This window comes from Homarus americanus, unplaced genomic scaffold (assembly GCF_018991925.1).
Source record: "Homarus americanus isolate GMGI-L3 unplaced genomic scaffold, GMGI_Hamer_2.0 scaffold51458, whole genome shotgun sequence".
Lineage (NCBI taxonomy): Eukaryota > Metazoa > Arthropoda > Malacostraca > Decapoda > Nephropidae > Homarus > Homarus americanus.
Window position 1 is genome coordinate 245,532 of NW_024755315.1, and position 19,714 is coordinate 265,245.

At 45.3% G+C, this 19,714-nt stretch overlaps 1 protein-coding gene across 1 annotated transcript in view; it reads right to left on the minus strand.

The window, feature by feature from the left end:
* The window catches only part of LOC121856497 (histamine H1 receptor-like), a 262,478-nt gene that overhangs the window by 225,669 nt on the left and 17,095 nt on the right, over positions 1-19,714 (minus strand). Inside the window, exon 2 of the mRNA XM_042352088.1 lies at positions 2,508-2,573. The gene's annotated coding sequence lies outside the window, so the exon portion shown is untranslated. The remainder of the gene's footprint in view (positions 1-2,507; positions 2,574-19,714) is intronic.

Below are 19,714 nucleotides of genomic sequence, written 5' to 3' on the forward strand. Positions count from 1 at the left end.
CTTATTTGAAATACTAAATGAATTGTATTCAACAGGTTTGACCGAATTATAATGTTCAAGTACTACGTGAAGAGTCTAAATATCCTTAACCGCCTGACTGGCGGTTATAGTTATAATAAACCTCAATCTAACCTAACCTAACCTAATCAAACCAAAAGCATACGCGAGAGAGAGAGAGAGAGAGAGAGAGAGAGAGAGAGAGAGAGAGAGAGAGAGAGAGAGAGAGAGAGAGAGAGAGAGAGAGAGACAATCTTAGCTCCCTCGTATAAACATATGAAGAAGAAGAAGAAAAACATCCCCACCACTTTCTAATTTATCCCCGCCACTCGAGAGAACTAATTAGCCCCCACCGTGGCCGCCCATCAAGGGAGATAGAAAAGAATTTAATTGAGTTTCAAGTATGAGAGGGAAATTCGGTGCTGACTCGGCTGACGGGCTACTCCAGGAGCAATGTTTCTGCTCAAGGTCCTCACAGGGAAGGATACATTTTTAGAGGTATTTGGTGGTGATGTCAGGACGTGTCTGACTTCAGTTTCCCGACACAGAGATGGAGTTTTGTTTTAGTTTTACTCCTAAGTGGTGATGTCAGGACGTGTACAACTGACTCACTTAAGCTCAGAAACAAAAGATGGATTCTCAAGGGTAAGGAAATTAATATTTTAATCCCAAATGAGGAAGTAAAAACAAGTCTAATTATAGTGAAACCTCTATTTAACGGACGATATATAGAAGAAAGTCCGTTATATCCAAGGTCCGTTAAATGTGAAACCTCTATTTAACGGACATTATAGAGATGAAATTCCGTTATATTCAAGGTCTGTTAAATGTGAAACCTCTATTTAACGGACGATATATAGAAGAAAGTCCGTTATATCCAAGTTCTGCTAAATGTGAAACCTCTATTTAACGGACGATATATAGAAGAAAGTCCGTTATATCCAAGGTCTGTTAAATGTGAAACCTCTATTTAACGGACGATATATAGAAGAAAGTCCGTTATATCCAAGTTCTGCTAAATGTGAAACCTCTATTTAACGGACGATATATAGAAGAAAGTCCGTTATATCCAAGGTCTGTTAAATGTGAAACCTCTATTTAACGGACGATATATAGAAGAAAGTCCGTTATATCCAAGGTCTGTTAAATGTGAAACCTCTATTTAACGGACGATATATAGAAGAAAGTCCGTTATATCCAAGGTCTGTTAAATGTGAAACCTCTATTTAACGGACATTATAGAGATGAAATTCCGTTATATCTAGTGTCCATTGATGTGAAACCTTCATCTAACGGGTTATATCAAGAACAAAAAGTCTCTTATATGGAGGATTCACTGTAACTCAAACAGGTTCACGAAGTTGGATTCTCAAAGGTTCCCAAGTTAATATTTTCCTTCCAACTGAGGACTAGATAACACAGCCAAGTGGGAAATTTATGCCATAATATAAAGATGGCTTCAGTAAGAGGGTTTTGTAAAGGTTAATGGGTGAGTCTCCTCTCTACACAGAATTATGCTAATGTATGTAACTGGTTCATCTAGATTTTGGTATCCAGTTTATTTCACCTGATGATTAAACACCCTAAAGCGATCCTAACCAATGCTAACTTAAATCTAACCAAAGCTAATATAACCAAATTTAACATAAACTAACCAAACGTAACATAAACTAAACTAAACTAAACTAAACTAAACTAACCTAACCTAACCTAACCTAACCTAACCTAACCTAATCTAAACTAATATAACTTAACCTAATCTAATCTAACCTAAACTAATATAACCAAATCTAACATAAACTAACCTAAACTAATCTAATCTAACCTAAACTAATATAACCAAATATAACATAAACTAACCTAACCTAATCTAGCATAAACTAAACCTAACCAAACCAAATAAACTAACACCAAACCAAACCAAACCTAACCTAACCCCCTCCCAGGTAGTGTTAGGTGTTACAATCACCATCTGAAATATGCTAGAGAGTTCATCTTCAGTTTTCCGTCAGAGATAAGTAAGATCTTCAATACTCTCTACATGAGGATGTTTGGGAGGTGAATACTGGTACACTCTTGTTATGGCACAAAGATAATTTCTCCGAGGTTAGGTTAGGTTAGGTTACGGTAGTTAGGGTTAGGTTAGGTTACGGTAGTTAGGGTTAGGTTAGGTTACGGTAGTTAGGGTTAGGTTAGGTTACGGTAGTTAGGGTTAGGTTAGGTTACGGTAGTTAGGGTTAGGTTAGGTTACGGTAGTTAGGGTTAGGTTAGGTTACGGTAGTTAGGGTTAGGTTAGGGTGGTTAATCTTCAGGAGAAACAAGCTGGAGTGGATATATCATCAGGTAATCCCACAACACTCACATTAAAACCCTACAGCTTTTAACACTTATAAAAACCTTAACGACCTACGTAAATCATTTCTGGACACATCAACCAACACACACTTATCGGCTCTGTACGTAAACAACATCAATCCAACCAAAAATAACAGTGAAAGCAATTTACTTACCTTCCGGTGTACATTGAACGAGATTCCCCAGTCACTCCTTGAACCATAAGCTTCTCCATTTTCTCTCTATAAAAAAATAACAGAAAATTTTAATGGCTAACTATAAAATATTCAACGCTACCACAAACACGTGACAGACAACACCTACACACACACCACACGACTGTAAATAGACACGTTAAGATTGCAAACAAGTCAAACACAGAGAAAGAGAGTATTAGACATTGACTCATAAATATGGGTCGCTTCTTTTAATGAGAATAAAGGGAAATCGGACGGAAGTAATATGACCTCATTTCTTCCGCTCGATTTGACACTTGTTAGGGCTCTTGTGGTGTGGTGTGGTGTGGAGAGATTGTTGTGAGTGTGGTGGTTGTGGTGGTGGTAGTTGTAGTGTGCGGTCGTGGTGTGTGGCGGTGGTAGTGGTTGTTGAATTATGTCGTGGTTAGGTGGAAGTCAAATGGTGGCAGTACGTGTAGTGTTTGGTGTATCTGGTGGTAGTTGTAGTGGTCATCGAATAAGGTACTGGTTAAGTGGTATTGATGTGGTAGTAGTTGTAGTGTATTGGTTAAGTGGTCCTGGTATGGTGGTAGTTGTAGTGTGGTGACAGTAGTGGTTACAGTAACAAGATTCGTCCATATTATCTCCGGACCTCCCAATGGTTACAGTGTGGTGGTGGTGGTGGTGGTTACGTTATCATTTGGTTCATTCTTCACATATTTTTTTTCATTCTTCTTCTGCTTCATCAATCATCCGTTTGTCCTTAGCTTCATTTGCCTTCTGTTATTTTAGAATTCTCTCTCTCTCTCTCTCTCTCTCTCTCTCTTCTTCACAATCTCCTCTTTCTACCCTCGTTCCTTCTTCCATACCCTTCCTCTCTTCACCTCCCACCATCTCCCTCCCTCAGCACCCTTCCATCTGCCACACATCATCAAGTTGATTCATGATCTCATTAAAACACCGCCTTCAAGCACCGTGTAGTAACTCAGCAGATCATTCACCCACACAGCCACGCCTTTGTGTGTGTGTGTGTGTGTGTGTGTGTGTGTGTGTGTATTTGTCTCTGCCTGTCTGCCTGTTTGTATATCTCTGTATCTGTCCGCTTGTATGTCTGTTTTTCTCTGTATGTCTGTCTACCTGTCATTGTGTGTATGTGAGTCTGTCTGTTTCTGCTTGTCTGTCTGTCGGTCTGTCTCCCTCTCCTATTCTTTCATTTTCTCTCTTTATATGTTCTGTCTGTCCGTCTGATTGTCTGTGTCTGTCTGTCTCTGTCTCTATCGATTTCTCTCATTTATCTACAAACATCCATTTATTTCTTCGGGTCTTTACGTCACAAGAGGGATTCCTCCCTTATTGTTCTCAGCACCAAAGTCGTTTATCACTGTCACGCTGCCGAGTCCTTACATAAACACACACACAGTGCTGAGGGGAGCTGTGTGTCTTTATAGCATGCAGATTAGCCTGGCCGTCATGTGATTATGTTACTCTTATTCGTTAGTTATGCACGCCACTGTGACGTCATGTGTGTATTTGCCACAATGATTGGCTAAATTCCTCCCAAACTATGACGTCCTTAGTCTGTATGTTTCTATGACTGGCTAGCTGTGTACACGAATGTGATGTCACATGTGATATATCAACAACAGTAAATATGGACGCAGGATCAACTGTAAGGGCTGTAACGAGCAGGATGGTTGTCCGCCGCTCGTGTGCTTGTTCGCGGCCCCCACTAGGGGGTGAGAAGGTCGCTACACTACCCAGCCGTCGACACAGCTGTACTTGCACCCCGCTGTTCGTTCAAATTCTGGTTGTGTGCTTATCTGAGGCTCCTGGGGCTCGTAGGCTGATTCCCTAGACCTTCTCTATTCGGCTGTCAACCTCCGGACACCTGCTGTAGCTAATCCCGCGGCTGCCACGTCATCGCCACTTCCTCCACGCCCTATCCACCGTCCGAGCCCTGGCGTCTCTCCTGTGTGGAAAGACATCGCCCACCAACGCCGGCGCCAAGTGAGGAGGCTGCCCTGGACTTTCCCCTTGAGAGCGGACCACCGCGTCAACGGAACAGTCCACTGGCCTACCGCCGTAGGAAATATCCATTAATTGTTTGACTCCCGTAATTGTTTGACTCCCGTAATTGTTTATTTGATATTTGTGTGAGTGGTGTCAATTATTGTGATTATTTTCGTCGTAAAGAGATGTCCATCTCCAACGGTTGTTTGTTATCCCTCAGAAACCCGTGGTTCTTGACTTTCCTTTTATCAGATCCTGATTAGGCTGGCAAGGGATTTATATCCCTAAGTCTCAGGCCTTTACACCAACAATAAGATATATACGATTATTTATTCAGGCAAATAAAGACTTTGTCATTTCTATACATACATACATACATACATACATACACAAACAAATGGGGGAAACGTGTGTATTAGTCTCTTCTCTCCTCCATAAAGGAGTATTCACGTACACATCACTGCAATACTATATTTTTTGTGGCCGTGTGCATAACCAGAACACACACACACACACACACACACACACACACACACACACACACACACACACACAAGAATAAATAAGTTATGGTCGATGAATTTCACTTTCCACAAAGATGATGCATCATCGTCCTCAGACCCCAGCGAGAGAGACGGCCACCAGACCATCAACTAAGAGTGTTAATCTAGATAAACATTAAGTAACCTACTGTTAGATGTTCTGCACAAGTTCTATATACAGGAGAGAACACAAACACCTGTATAGTTTTTGTAGGTTCGGTTTACTGGATAAGAGTATGTACACAGAGGTGGCAGCACTGTTCTAGCTATCCGTCAATTACCATAGACGACGTATGGCAAGTGATACATTAGCAGCTTCCATACGTCAGGCATTTAATTAAGCGCGTGATATGGTAACAACATTGCTAATATCAGTTAGCTAGGCCGAATAAATATAAATGAGCACATACATAATATACATACATAATACATAATCCATACATAATATACATACACCTCCTCTCTATAATACGCCGCTCATATAGCAAAGTCTTGAGCGGACCTTTTCTTCTGGAGCCGTTCTGAGCGTCGAGGGACTTCATCACTGGGAAGGGTGTGGGACTCAACACTGGTGGCGGGGCCAGCAGAAGGCAGTGTTACGGGGCGGAGAAAACGGCGGTTCCTCCACCACACGCGACCACTGGGTAACCGCACCTGGTAGTCCCGTGACCTGCCGAGACCCATGACTACGCCTACTTTGTCCCAACGTAGGGAGGTCGGGTCCTGAACACGGACTTGGGTACCGACACTCAACCTGGGGAGAGAACTGGCGTGGTCGTTGTAGCGGGCGACGACGTCCTGAACACGTTCGGCGGCTCGGCGATCACAATCCTCTGTCTTGGCCTGCCACTCCTTGGAGAAGGATTGAGGGTGAGCAGGGACACAAGAACGAAGGGGGCGTCCATACAAACCCTGGGCAGGGGAGCGTCCGGTGTAGTTGGGTGTGTTGCGGAGTTCAAGAAGACCCCGGTCGAAGGCCTCGCAGTCAATATTCCCAGAAGGGGCCACCTTAAGGATGAGGTGCTTCAAGGATTTGACAGCAGCCTCAGCGTGGCCGTTGGACTGCGGGTAATGGGGCGATGACAACACATGCCGGACTCCCCATCGGTCGAGGAACACAGCAAAGTCCCGGCTTGTGAACTGAGGCCCTCCGTCGGTTCGCAGGCGTACAGGAACGCCCACGTCACGGAAGTAGTGGCGGAACTTGCTGATGGTGGCGGCAGACGTCGTGTCATTACCGCCCTTGATGACAACCGGCCAACCAGAGAGACGGTCGACGATAACCAGGAAGGACTTTCCTGACACACAGAAAAAGTCGGCCGACACAGACTCAAAGGGGCGGGTGGGGTTGTCGTCACTCATGAAGGGTACCTGCTGCTGGCTGGGTTGTAATACGTGGCGGGGCTTACACACCTGGACAGCATTGGAGATGTCGGGGTCGATGCCAGGCCGGAACACAGTCTGTCGTGCACGTCGTTTGGTGGCCTCAGCTCCACGGTGACTGTCGTGAAGGCGAGCCAAGGCGTGGGGACGTGATGCAGCAGGGACAACTACCGAAGGAGAGGTGTCACTGGCCAGAGGTAGGGGTAGGGCGGCAGCAGGGTAGTTGCTGCTCCCTTCATGCACCCTGTTGGCGTGTCTTACCTCAAGAATAGGTTTGGGGAAGTCCTGGGAGATGATGGCCAACTCTTGACAATGTCTGTAGGACAGCAAGGGAGTCGGGACACCATTATGCACGTCAATCCAGGCCTGACACGACCTGTTGCCAAAGGTGACATGTGCATAGAGTGAACCCAGGGCTGGGGCCATCTGTGAACCATCTGCCATAAAGCGGAGGTCCTCGGGAGGCGGTCCTAGATCGCTTGGAGAGAGCCCCAAGCATCGCAAATGCTGGGGACCGATGACTGTAGCATCAGCGCCGGTGTCGGGCAACATCTGAAGACGGGATGACACACCGCCGTAGGTCACGATGACGCTGATGTACTGGGGGGCTTTGGTCCTGGGATGCGAGGAGTACACCCTCCTAAAATGGGTCGGGCTTTGTCCCGGGTCGTCGTGCCTCTGATTGGGAGACTGTGGGCGGCCCTCTCTGGTAGAAGGGCGCTGAAGCTTCCGCCGACGCTGTCCCTTGGGTTCGTGGGTAGGGCAACACTTGTCATAGTGGCCCAGACGGCCGCACACATTGCACTGGACGCGTTTGGCTGGGCACCGTACTGTGAGTGACCAGTGGCCCTTACGGTCACAACTGTTGCAGGTAGACTGAGCAGCTGGACATACCTGTGTTCCGTGCTGCTTACCACAGTTGTTGCAAAATGAACCGGGCGTGGACGTGGTGGGCGAAGGCGTGGGAGCAGACTTCTTGTCCTTCTTGTACCGGGAACAGCGCGTACAGCTGTAGGGGGAGCTCGGATGGCAGAGGTGGCACACCTGGCAGCCTCATAGGAGCGACATATCGTCAACACATCCTGAAGAGAAGAGGAAGAGTCGAGGGAGGTGAGGCGTCGGACAAGTTCCTCGTCCTTAACGCCCATCAGGATCACCTGCTTCAACTGGGTCTCCTCGCACTGCTGGTGGTGGCCTAAACATATATCTACCTCTTCCGAGGCTCTCTTAAGACGTACATAAAAAGCGTCAAAAGACTCACCCTCCATCTGTCTGCAGCTAAACAATTCCCTCCTGCGCAGAGCTTCATTCTGCTGTCCTTTGATGTGCCGCTGTAGAACGTCCAGTACCTCCTCTACAGACAGCGAAGAGGTTGGGGGTACCTGCAACGTATGTTCTAAGGCACGCTGAACTTCCAAGGACAGGCACATACGCAGCTGGATGAGTTGTTTAGGCTGTGACAAACTCTGGAGATCCACCATTGTAGCATAATCAGCCCACCGCCGCCGCCATTCGCGAAAAGTCTGGAAATTTACATCAGGCTCCAAGATGGGCGGTGTTTGAGCTGCTGCTTTAGGTGGGGCTGGGGGCGTGAAGGAAGCATGGATGAGGTATCTGAACCATTCAGTACCGAGGCAGTGTTAGAGCCAGGGGCTTGGTTAACAGTGAGGCGAGATATCAAGGCTTCAAACCGTGCACTGTCTTCCATTCTCCGTTGGTGGTCTCGTTCTGCCTCTGCTTGCCTTCTGTGCTCATCCGCCAAACGTCTGTGAGCTTCATCCTCGCGTCTCTCATCTCTCATAAACTTCATTAAGGCAATTATCTCTGGAGATAACGCTGAATGTTGAGGTGAAGGGCTGCGCGATGTTGTGGGAGCTGGGCCGGCCTGGTCATCCATCTTTGGGGGACTATCATCCGCTTGACTCATCCAGGCGCTGGGTCCACGGCTACGTAAGGCATGAGACATAACTACTTTATCTGTGTACTGTATCTTAAATCAGTGTTGACCGGTCAGCCCGTCGTATCAACAAGATTTCAGACAAAAAATTTAATTAAATACACAGATAAGTAGGTTATATATATAAAATATATATAAGAAACCGCGCGGTCAGCAAGTGTTAGTACATGTATGGGTGTGTGTCCCAGGCAGGTAGAGCGTCTCGCCCCAGCTGTGAGGGGGGGTGGAGGCGTCGCTGTGAGGGGGGTGGAGATAGGAGTAGCTCAGTCGCTCTCTGTAAACGGTCAGAGGAGGGTGCGCTGAGCTCTACACCCCACAAATGCCCAGAACATGCTGTATACCTTGGAAATCCGTTCGAACAAGGTCACACATGAATGGCACGAAACACACAATGCACTAAACACTTCACAGAAAATCACTGTCACTGACACTGCTCAAAGTTGCGAAATTCTTCGAGGGATGACGCGGGGTTGACCCAAGGCGGGGATCCATCAGCCGGCTTTCCACAAACTTGCACTAATCACTCGTAATAATCCAGTAAAACTACGCACTGCGCCATGTTAGGTATTCTGGGTAATAAGTTCTATATACAGGAGAGAACACAAACACCTGTATAGTTTTGTAGGTTCGGTTTACTGGAGAAGAGTATGTACACAGAGGTGGATAGCACTGCTACCTAGCTAAGGTCCTGGTCAACTACCATAGACGACGTATGGCAAGTGATACATTAGCAGCTTCCATACGTCGCCAGGCACATTAATTAAGCGTGTGGGATATGGTAATAACATTGCCACACGCTGCTAGCTAGGCTGAATAAATATAAATGGAGCACATACATAATATACATACATAATATACATACATATCAAGATAATCCAGTATACATAATATACATACACTTACCTAACCAAACCTCCGTGATAATGTATAGGCGAGCGTCTACCTTGGAAAAAAGTAAAAAAATACGGAGGAAGAGATCAAGTGGACAGCTGAGAAAGGTGGAGAAAGCACCCAACCTGAGGAATGACTATCTTCTACGTAAAAACTCATATACTTCATCCCTCCTCCGGTTATGCGGTATGTTGCCATCTATCCTGTTAATTTTGTGTCTATTCAGGCTCATCGTCTTAGTGTTTCGTAACTTTTTGTTTATTGTATTCGTTGTTGTATTATTCTATGTCTGTCTGGTATCTTTGTTGTTTCTAAGCTGAATGTCTAATAACCCCCAGCGTAAATAAAAGAGAGCGTATATAAAAAAAAACACACACACACACACACACACACACACACACACACACACACACACACACACACACACACACACCATTGCACATTCAACAGTTACCTAAAAATAAAAGATAACTCCTTTAACAAGAACGCACTAAGCACATAATTGGTACACCTCAGTAATAACAACAACAATAATAATAAAATACTACGTTACACAGAACATAAAGGAGAATGTAATAAAGGTACAAAGAACAGCGGTGTCCAAGAACTGACCACAGGTGTTGACATACTGAAACAGGTAAGACACGCACTATTTTTCTTTACCATCTTGAGGCATCTGGCATCTCTTTTATTTACCCACGTGAGCAAACTGGCAACTCCTCTGTTTGTTTACATTCAAATACGTTGTAGTGGATTTCTCCCCTACAAAAGCTGTTTGTCGCTGAGTAGCCGACCCCACCAATTCCACAGTGTATGCCTCGTGGTCTAGGTCAATCAGCGCCGTCATACATCACGGAGCGGGGGTCAACTACTAAGCCACGCCTACCTCCGCTATTTAAGACCTGACCTCGTGGTGACCTGTCTCTTTCTACCTACACCAACCAGCCAGCAACACCTCCTCCTCCTCCGCCTGCCTGGCGGTCCTCTCTCCCGCCGGCGAGTATGGCGACCCACAAGCTGTCCTTCTCTGAGCATCCTCACCAATCAGCTCTCTCTACACCACGCTTGTAACCATGCTGCCTTCCCAGCACCAAGCTGCATTGTACATCCAATACAACATGTATATAGAGAGCGCATTGTGAGTTTCCTTTCTCCATTCCATCCTGAGTGTGAACCAAACATCCTTTACCCCACAACGTAACATTATCCCACTCTACAACATCCAATCATTCTAACACTCAAACATTATTACCACTCACTTTAAATGTATTTCTACGGCAATGATCAGGTTAATGAAGAAGAAATTCGAGTAGAGTCTTGAGCTGGGATAATAATATGGTAATGAACATCTCTCCCGTGTACCCATGGATGAACTGCCAAGTAGGAGTTATGGCGTGTGAATATTTTGGGGAGGGGAGGGGCGGGGCGATTACTACATGACCACGCCTGTTAACGCACCTGTGTTAGGCCGGGTGTGTCAGAGTGTATGTGTGCTAGAGTGTGTCAGATTGTCTTACGGTGTGTTACGGTATATTAAAGGTGTGTTAGAATGTGTTACCGAGTGTTAGGTCGTCTCTGAGCGTTTTAGTATTTGTTAGATTATGTTGAGGTGTGTGAATGTGATGTATTAAAGTGTGTTAGGGTATGCTAGGCTAGGGAAGGTGTGTTTCTTAAGTTGCGTTAGGGTGCGTTGAGAGAAGGGATCCTATTTCTTAAAACTGATTTAGAGTGCGTTTGGAGGGAGGTTAGGTTAGGTTAGTGTTAGGGTATTCAATCAACAGGTGAAATAAGCTGTGGTGTCTAATCTTTAGGTGAGCATAAAATTCCTTCAGGGTGTTATTTAGCGTGTGTGTGTGTATATATGTGTGTGTGTGTGTGTGTGTGTGTGTGTGTATGTGTGTGTGTATGTGTGCGTGTGTGTGTATGTGTGCGTGTGTGTGGGTGTGTGCGTGTGTGTGTAATAATAAATAATAATAATAAACAGTTTATTAATAGAGTTGCAGCAGGTGGCTGAAAATATACAGACTTACGTTTGATTTAAACATAATGATATAATATGCATTGAATACATTTACAGGGCTGTACAGTACATAAATCAGGAGTTGTTTATTATTTTAACAATAGATGGGATGGTGCTGTTCTTATATCTATCGGTGCGGGCTCTTATGGGCTGAATTTTGTTGTAGTGGCGGACTGCGCGAGTTGGGTGGGGGACTGCCGGTGGCAGGAGGTGGCGATGACGAGGGTGGTGCATTAATTGGCTGCCAAACCTTTCCAGTGCTTGGTGGTGGAGGTCACTGAGGGATGGCATTTCCAGGGTGGAGAGAGCGTTGGTGTAGCTGGAGTATTCTGCGCCGAGCATGATTCTGCAGGCCCTTTTCTGTACCTTCTCTAGCTGACGTTGTTGGGTGGAGTTGAGAGAAGACGACCAGGCTGGTGACGCATACGTTAGTTTGGGGAGAATAAAGGCGTTGTAGATGGTCCTCAGCTCTGGCGTGGGTGTCCCAAGTGACCTGAGTCGTCTTAGCATGTAGAGACGGTACGAGGCTGCCTTGACTGTGTTATTTACATGTGTGTGTGTGTGTGAGGAAAGAGTTTGGTAAAGACGATGAAAGAGACAGAGAAAATGACGCACCTCTACCTGGTAAATCTGTAGTGAAAGTGCTTCCTCATTAACATTCCCTCACCTTCCCTTTTCACCCCACTTTGATTCTCTAATTTACCAGGTCTATTTTTCTTCCACAAACACGTACAGTACAGGCAATAAAGAGAATGACCTGGCTACTCTACAGGTTGTCTCAGTAAAACAAATATTTACACACCGGAGATGGCGTGGTTGTTCGTATTCCCACAGCAACATTGTCCAGACTAGTTGATGCTCGAGGTCTCCAAGTGAGGACAATGTTGCTGTAATACAAACAAACATTCACCTAAGTGTTACTTCCTAAAAAGGTGATTCGAATCAACACACAGGTGCTTCAAAACTCCTTAAGATCTCCCTTAGTCTGATTCGAAACCACGAACCAATGCTTCGAACCTCCAAATGGGGGTTCATCAGCGCATCAAGACTTCATAAACCCGCGTTCCAATGAGCGACTTCATAATGGGGGAAAAGATTACAAAATATTTAGGAGTGACGTCAAAATATAAACACAAGCAGTGGGTGAAAACGGTGCGGGGTGCTTGGCTTGTGGTGGTGTAAGTCTGGCGGCAGTAAACGGTGGCCAAGGGGGGTGACTGCACTACACTACGCTACGCTAGGGTTATGTTATATGACCTTTTGGACTGTTGGCTCACGGCACTCTTAAGGTTTTGTGGTACTGTGATAAATATAGTTCAACCTGTGCGTGTCTGTCTGTCTGTATGTGTGTGTATGTAATAATAATAATAATAATAATAATGTGTGTGCATGTGTTTGTGTGTGTTTGTGTTGGGTTATCATTTGAGGAAGCAGAGCCCAAGAATCACCTCACCACCCCCACCCCCTTCCTCTCACTTTCCGTCTCACTCACTGTCCATAACACCTCCTCTACTACCACCACCACAGACACTGAATTCAATAGTCATCAAAACCACAAATTTAAAGAAACTGTAACCCGTTCGTGACATCATAAAGGTAGCCTACATCATCTGACCACAACAAACTAGCGCACACAAAATTTCAAAATAGTTCAGTATCCCCTTCAGCTTGGAGTGAAGAGCGCCATGATGGATATAGCTCAGGAAACGTGAAATTATACCTTAAGGTCTCCATTACATTCCTAGTCTCACCTTGCAAGGAAGAACACACACACACACACACACACAAACGCTACACTGTGTCGCTTTTTATTACTGTGAAGATGTGTGTTAATCTTACATCAGCGAGAGAAGAGTATATAGAGTTGCGGTGTGATAGCCGGTGCTTAAGTCAGGCCGCGACGCTCCCGGCAACACGATACTGAGTGTGCCTGAGAACTGTTATCAATTTCTCGTAGATTCTCGAAGATTTTCATAAGTTCTCATAAGATTCACTAATACTCGTAAATGGCGTTCAATATGGCGTCAGATTTATACTCACACTCTACCATACTTGAAGTAATTAGAGAGAGTCACGCAAATATATAACCTCATTTCCTTGCTCCAGTTCCCGTGATGGGGAGGGAGGGAGGGAGGAGGGAGGGGGGAGGGGGGGGGAGGGGAGGGGTAGGAGAGAAGGGGGAAGGAAGAAGTAAAGTTACGCCACGAATTCATACACGCGCCTGAAGACACCTCTTCCTCCAGCACCGGATGTGACGTCATACACAAAGGTCAACATCAACTCACTACGACACTGACCAAACAGTAACAAAATGTCCACCTTCGTTATAAACACCATCTTCGTTATAACTCCTGACGCCGCTTCTGGGGTTGAGTGGTGAGGGGCTGGTGGTGAGTTGTGAGGGGCTGGTGTAGATCAGGAGGGGGATGGTAGTGAGGGGGCTGAGGGTGAGGGAGCTAGGTGAAGGGGTTGGTGGGTGAGGTGGTGAGGGGCTGGTGGTGAGTGGTGAGGGATGGTAGGAGGGGGGCTGTAGAGTGGTGAGGGGGCTGAAAGGAAGGGGTTGGTGGTGAGGGGCTGGTAGAGTTGTGAGGGGGCTGGTGGTGAGTGTCGAGGGGGCTGGTGGTGAGGATGAGGGGGCTGGTGGTGAGTGATGAGGGGGCTGGTGGTGAGTGGTGAGGTGTTGGTGGTGAGTGATGAGGCTATGCTGGTGGTGTGTGGTGTGCCTTTGTGCAATATGGAAATGACTGCAAACATGAGACATTCCTCTGTCTGTCCGTCTCATCCAATTAAGTCTTGCTTCCACTGCTCCTAACATACCTGTCACACCACCTGGCTCACCGTCCTCTCCTCTCCCCCCCTCCTTCCCTCTCCTCTCTCCTCCCATCTGGCTCTGTAAGTGTCTGTGGGAAGAGCTCTCCATCATGAAGCTTCTCTACCGTCGCACTCTTTCACACACCCAACTCTTCACTCCCAAGATAAATGGATCACCTGAAGAGTAACCAAGCACCACAATGATATCTGATGGGGAGGTTAGGTTAATTTGGTTAGGTTAGGTTAGATTACCGCTATAGTGATTAACCAACCTCCAATGTGAAATAACTTTGGGGGTGTCTAATCTTCAGGTGATCCATATAAACTTTTCTACCTTGATTCATCAAATTAAATCTTTTGTGAAAGTAAAGATGGACGACAAATCACTTCTCCGTCAGTCCATCACCAGTTGGTAATACTAATAACACTCATGGTTATTATGGTGACCAGTGAGACGTAAACACACACAGACAGACTTCCTAACCTAACTTAACTTAACTTAACTTAACTTAACCTAACCTATTCGACCCCAAACTAACTTAACCAGAACACAACCTAAACTAAACCCAACCTCACCAAACATTACTACCGCCATCTGTCAAGCACGAACGAACAAGAAAATCTTCCTCATTACCTCCAAGATGATATTTCGTTCCCAAGCTAATACACCAAGATGATGATGATGATGATAGATGATGATGACGACGATGTCATTATGATGTTCCGAAGTGATGAATAATTCTTATACTCCGACGCAAGAAAGACTACTGACGTGACCGAAGCTACTGGATTGACCGAAGCTACTGACGTGACCGAAAAAAAAACATGCTGATCGATAATAAAATAATGAGTCATCATCATCACACCTTCTGCAACGACTGGTAACTGTGGGCTATGTTATAAGTGATAGTTGTATGGAGGAGTCAAAGAGAAACAGCAGTGGACCCAAGAAGAGACCTTTAGGAACTCCAGGTGGTAAGTTGTGGGTAGAGGTGAAGATAAGATGGAAATAAAACAGATAAACGGAAGGGGAAAAAGATAAAAGCTAAAGGAACACCACAAAACAGATAAACAGAAGAGGAACAAGGAAGACAGATTAAGGAACACCACAATATATATAAACAGAAGAGTAACAGAGAAAATACCTTTAGGAACACCGCATAGCATATAAACGAAGGAGGAACAAAAGGAAAAGTTTAAGGAACACCGCCGGGAAAATCACCAATAAAAATGATATAGCAAATAATATAATATAAACGAAGTAGGAGCAAAGGAGATGGCAGTCCTGGGGGGAAACACTGTGAACAAAGACAACACGAAGCGATGGTACAGTAATTGGTGCGAGAGGCAGTGCAAAACATCCACGTCATGATTACCCCGACGCCTCAACAACACCTACACACCGTAAACCAAACGGCTTATGTAGAATGTCAGGTTCTGTCAAGTCATGAACCGGTTCTGTCATGTCATTTAGAACGGGGATGATCTCTGTCATGTCATGCAGTGGCTCTGTCATGTCATTTAGAACGGGAAAGCTTTCTATCATGTCACAGAAGCGTCCTCATGTCAGGTGAAATGGGGAATCTTCTCTTGTCTCGTTGAGCTGTCATGTCATGTACAGTGAAGAGGGTCACTGTCAATTCATGCGAAAAGTGGTCTATCTGTCACGAGGCCAATGGACAGGGAACACTTCTCATGGCATGCAGTACTGTCACGCGTGTCTCTCTCCCACTACCCCCGTTTCTCTCTCTCTCTCTCTCTCTCTCTCTCTCTCTCTCTCTCTCTCTCTCTCTCTCTCTCTCTTCCTTCCCTTTTCCACCTACTGTTTATCTCTCCTTTACCTCTGTCTGCCCTTTCCCTTCATCTTTGCATCTATATTAATAATAATAATAATAATAATAATAATAATAATAATAATAATAATAATAATAATAATAATAATAATAATAATAATAATAATAATAATAATAATAATAATAATAATAATAATAATAATAATAATAGAATAAGAAGAAGAAGAAGAAGAAGAAGAAGAAGAATATGGCATTGGCTGCTTATACCACTACACAGGTAAAGCGAGAAGAGTTATACCTGTAGAAGCCAATCAACGCAACAGCTTACTTAACTCCTCAAAATACCAGCAAGTGTGTGTGTGTGTGTGTGTGTGTGTGTGTGTGTGTAAGGCGGAGGGAGACCACCACTAACACATACTGATGGATATAGCAAACTTCCTGTGTTGTTGTTACATCATTTTTACCACCACATGATGGCACTAACTATTACTCTGAGGTGTGTGTGTGTGACTGTGTACCTGTATTCCCCATACTCAAGCTGGGGTTAACTGGCCACTCAGAGAGCATTTCAATGTGTCAACCCACTCATTAAACCTTTCAGAAATTCGTGTCAACAAGGGCCACTCAGCGAGGTTTTTCACAAATCATGAATGGGCCACTCACAGGGCATTTACCTGTCGACACAGCACATTATTCAATTGTCAGTAAAAGCAATTTAAAGAGCATTTTCGACTGTCAAAACCGGCCATTTAGCGAGCATTTGTCAACACTGGTCATCCTTACCACCTTTCTCTACACCAACAATGTAACAAATGGTAAGACAATATATATATATTTCTATATATATATTACCATGTATTACTAAAATTAAGTATTATTACTGATATTGTTAAAATTATTGTTATTAGTATCATTCGCCTTATATGTGATTAAGAGCAACAGTACGACGAAAACAATTAATGACAGCAATCGCCTTATGTGTGATAAATGTTATTAACACTTAATCGGCAATTATCACCAGTTAGCGTAACACACACACACTCCTCCCGGCTTACTTACCTTCCCCCACCCCAGTGTTCAACCATTTGAAATCGCCAACAAACTCCGGAAATTTAAATCCAAACGCTCCAAGACCCCAATTGACCTCCCAATGAAAACATACAAGGAGTTTGCAGTCGAACTTGCCACCCCCCTCTGTTCTATTATTAATGCATCCCTCAGACAAAGCAAATGCCCTAATGAATGGAAAACCGCATTTGTCACCCCCCATCCCCAAGGTCACCACCCCACAGTCCCCTAACGACCTCAGGCCAGTTGCCATTACCCCCATACCCAGTCTACTTTGTGAGGACTTTGTTTTTGAGTGGGAATTTGCCAGAATCTATCAGTCAATTGATCCACAGCAATTAGGCAATATGAGGGCCTCCTCTACATCACACTGCTTGGAATCTATCAGTCAATTGATCCACAGCAATTAGGCAATATGAGGGCCTCCTCTACATCACACTGCTTGGTGAGCTTTCTGGATTTTCTGCACTGCACTGTTATCAGCAAGCCCATTGCACTAGGGCTGCCCACCAACCTGGTTCATGGCTCACTGATTTCTTGAGTGGACGTCGCCAGGCAGTGAAATATCAGGGCTCGGCCTCCATTAACACCAAACTTGACTTGAAAGGCCCATGTAAATAACACAGTCAAGGCAGCCTTGCACTGTCTTTTACATGCTACGACGATTTAGGTCACTTGGGGACACCCACGCCAGAGCTGAGGACCATCTACAACGCCTTTATTCTCCCCAAACTAACGTATGCGTCACCAGCCTGGTCGTCTTCTCTCAACTCCACCCAACAACGTCAGCTAGAGAAGGTACAGAAAGGGGCCTGCAGAATCATGCTCGGCGCAGAATACTCCGGCTACACCAACGCTCTCTCCACCCTGGAAATGCCATCCCTCAGTGACCTCCACCACCAAGCACTGGAAAGGTTTGGCAGCCAATTAATGCACCACCCTCATCATCGCCACCTCCTGCCACCGGCAGCCACCCGCCCACCTCGCGCAGTCCGCCACTACAACAAAATTCAGCCCATAAGAGCCCGCATCAATAGATATAAGAACAGCACCATCCCATCTACTGTTAAAATAATAAACAACTCCTGATTTATGTACTGTACAACCCTGTAAATGTATTCAATGCATATTATATCATTATGTCTAAATCAAATGTAAGTCTGTATATTTTCAGCCATTGGCTGCAACTCTATTAATAAACCGTTTATTATTATTACACACACACACACACACACACACACACACACACACACACACACACACATATACTGTATATATAGCTAGAGTATTATACGAAAAACTTCAAGTAATGACTACACTGAAGACTCTTGATATATGAGCTCTGTTCACCTACATTAAAAACCAATTTCCCTATTGTATTTTGATATTCGAATGGACTCATATCAGTACAGTTTTCTTCTCTCGTCGGCAGGATATTCATATCAATATCCTTCCCATCTCCTTTCGATGAGTATTCGTTCAAATCAAACTGCTCCGTTGCCAGTTCCACTGTGTGTGTTGGCAGGATGTTCGGCACAGTGACCTGTCGTCCAGGAAGGGTACAACAGGCTGTGCAGTGCACCCTTTACCGCCAGTGTACCACGAACTTCTGAACGGAACTGTACGTGCCTGTGTCCGTGTTGGCCTCTACCTGACATACGGACAAGCACACCTGCCCTCACCTGTGGCCCTCGAGTATGCTAATGAACACACAGGTACAATCAATTATGCAGGCGGAGTGAAAGCTTATGTTCGTTCAATATAAACAGTGTAGGTAAAACAGTTACTCTCTCTCTCTCTCTCTAACTCTCTCATCCTCCCCCCGTCTCTCATCTCTTCCTTTCCTTCCTCCCACACTCTCCCTCTCCCACCCACTCTCAGTCCTCCCCTACCCTCCCTCCTACTCTCTCCCTCCTTCTTCCTCCTACACTCTCCTCTCCCACCCTCTCAGTCCTCCCCTACCCTCCTCCTACCTCCTCCTCCTTCCTCCTACACTCTCCCTCTCCCACCCTCTCTCAGTCCTCCCCTACCCACTCTCCCTCCCTCCCTTCCTCCCACACTCTCCCTCCCACCCTCTCTCAGTGTCCTCCTCCTCCCTCCCTCCCTCAGCACACAGGCAGGAAGAAAGCATTAGTGTGTATTTAAGACACAAAAAAGTGAAAGTGTTCGGCAAGCAACTGGCCAGGAATTTAGGAAGCTAATATTACACCCCATTGGTTATGGAAGCACACTGACTGTCTGTCTGTCTGTCTGTCTGTCTATCACATCTCTTCCTATCTGTCAAACTTTAGATCCATATACCTATCCACCTATCTGTCAATATATCGATCTATCCACGTACCCATCTACCTGTCCATACACCTGCCTATTTAACGATATCATTTCACAAATCTGTCTACCTTATCCCGGGCCAGAGGTGACAGTAATACAGGTAGCCGGAGTAATTTACACACACGAAAAAGTTTGCCATTCATCTTTCCTTGAGTCTCCCCCCCCCCCCTCCACCTGAAGGTGTAACAAAATGGGGTAAGTTCACACGACGATACTTTACAAACTCACAGGTAATATGTATGTCTGTCTGTCTGCCTGTCTGTTTATCTCTCTCTTTCACTCTGTTTATCCGTCTCTCTCTTTCCCTATCTGTATCTGTCATTCTCTCTGGGTCTCTGTTACTATCATCATCACTATCACCATCATCATCACTACACAAAATAACAAGGGTAACGAGGGGT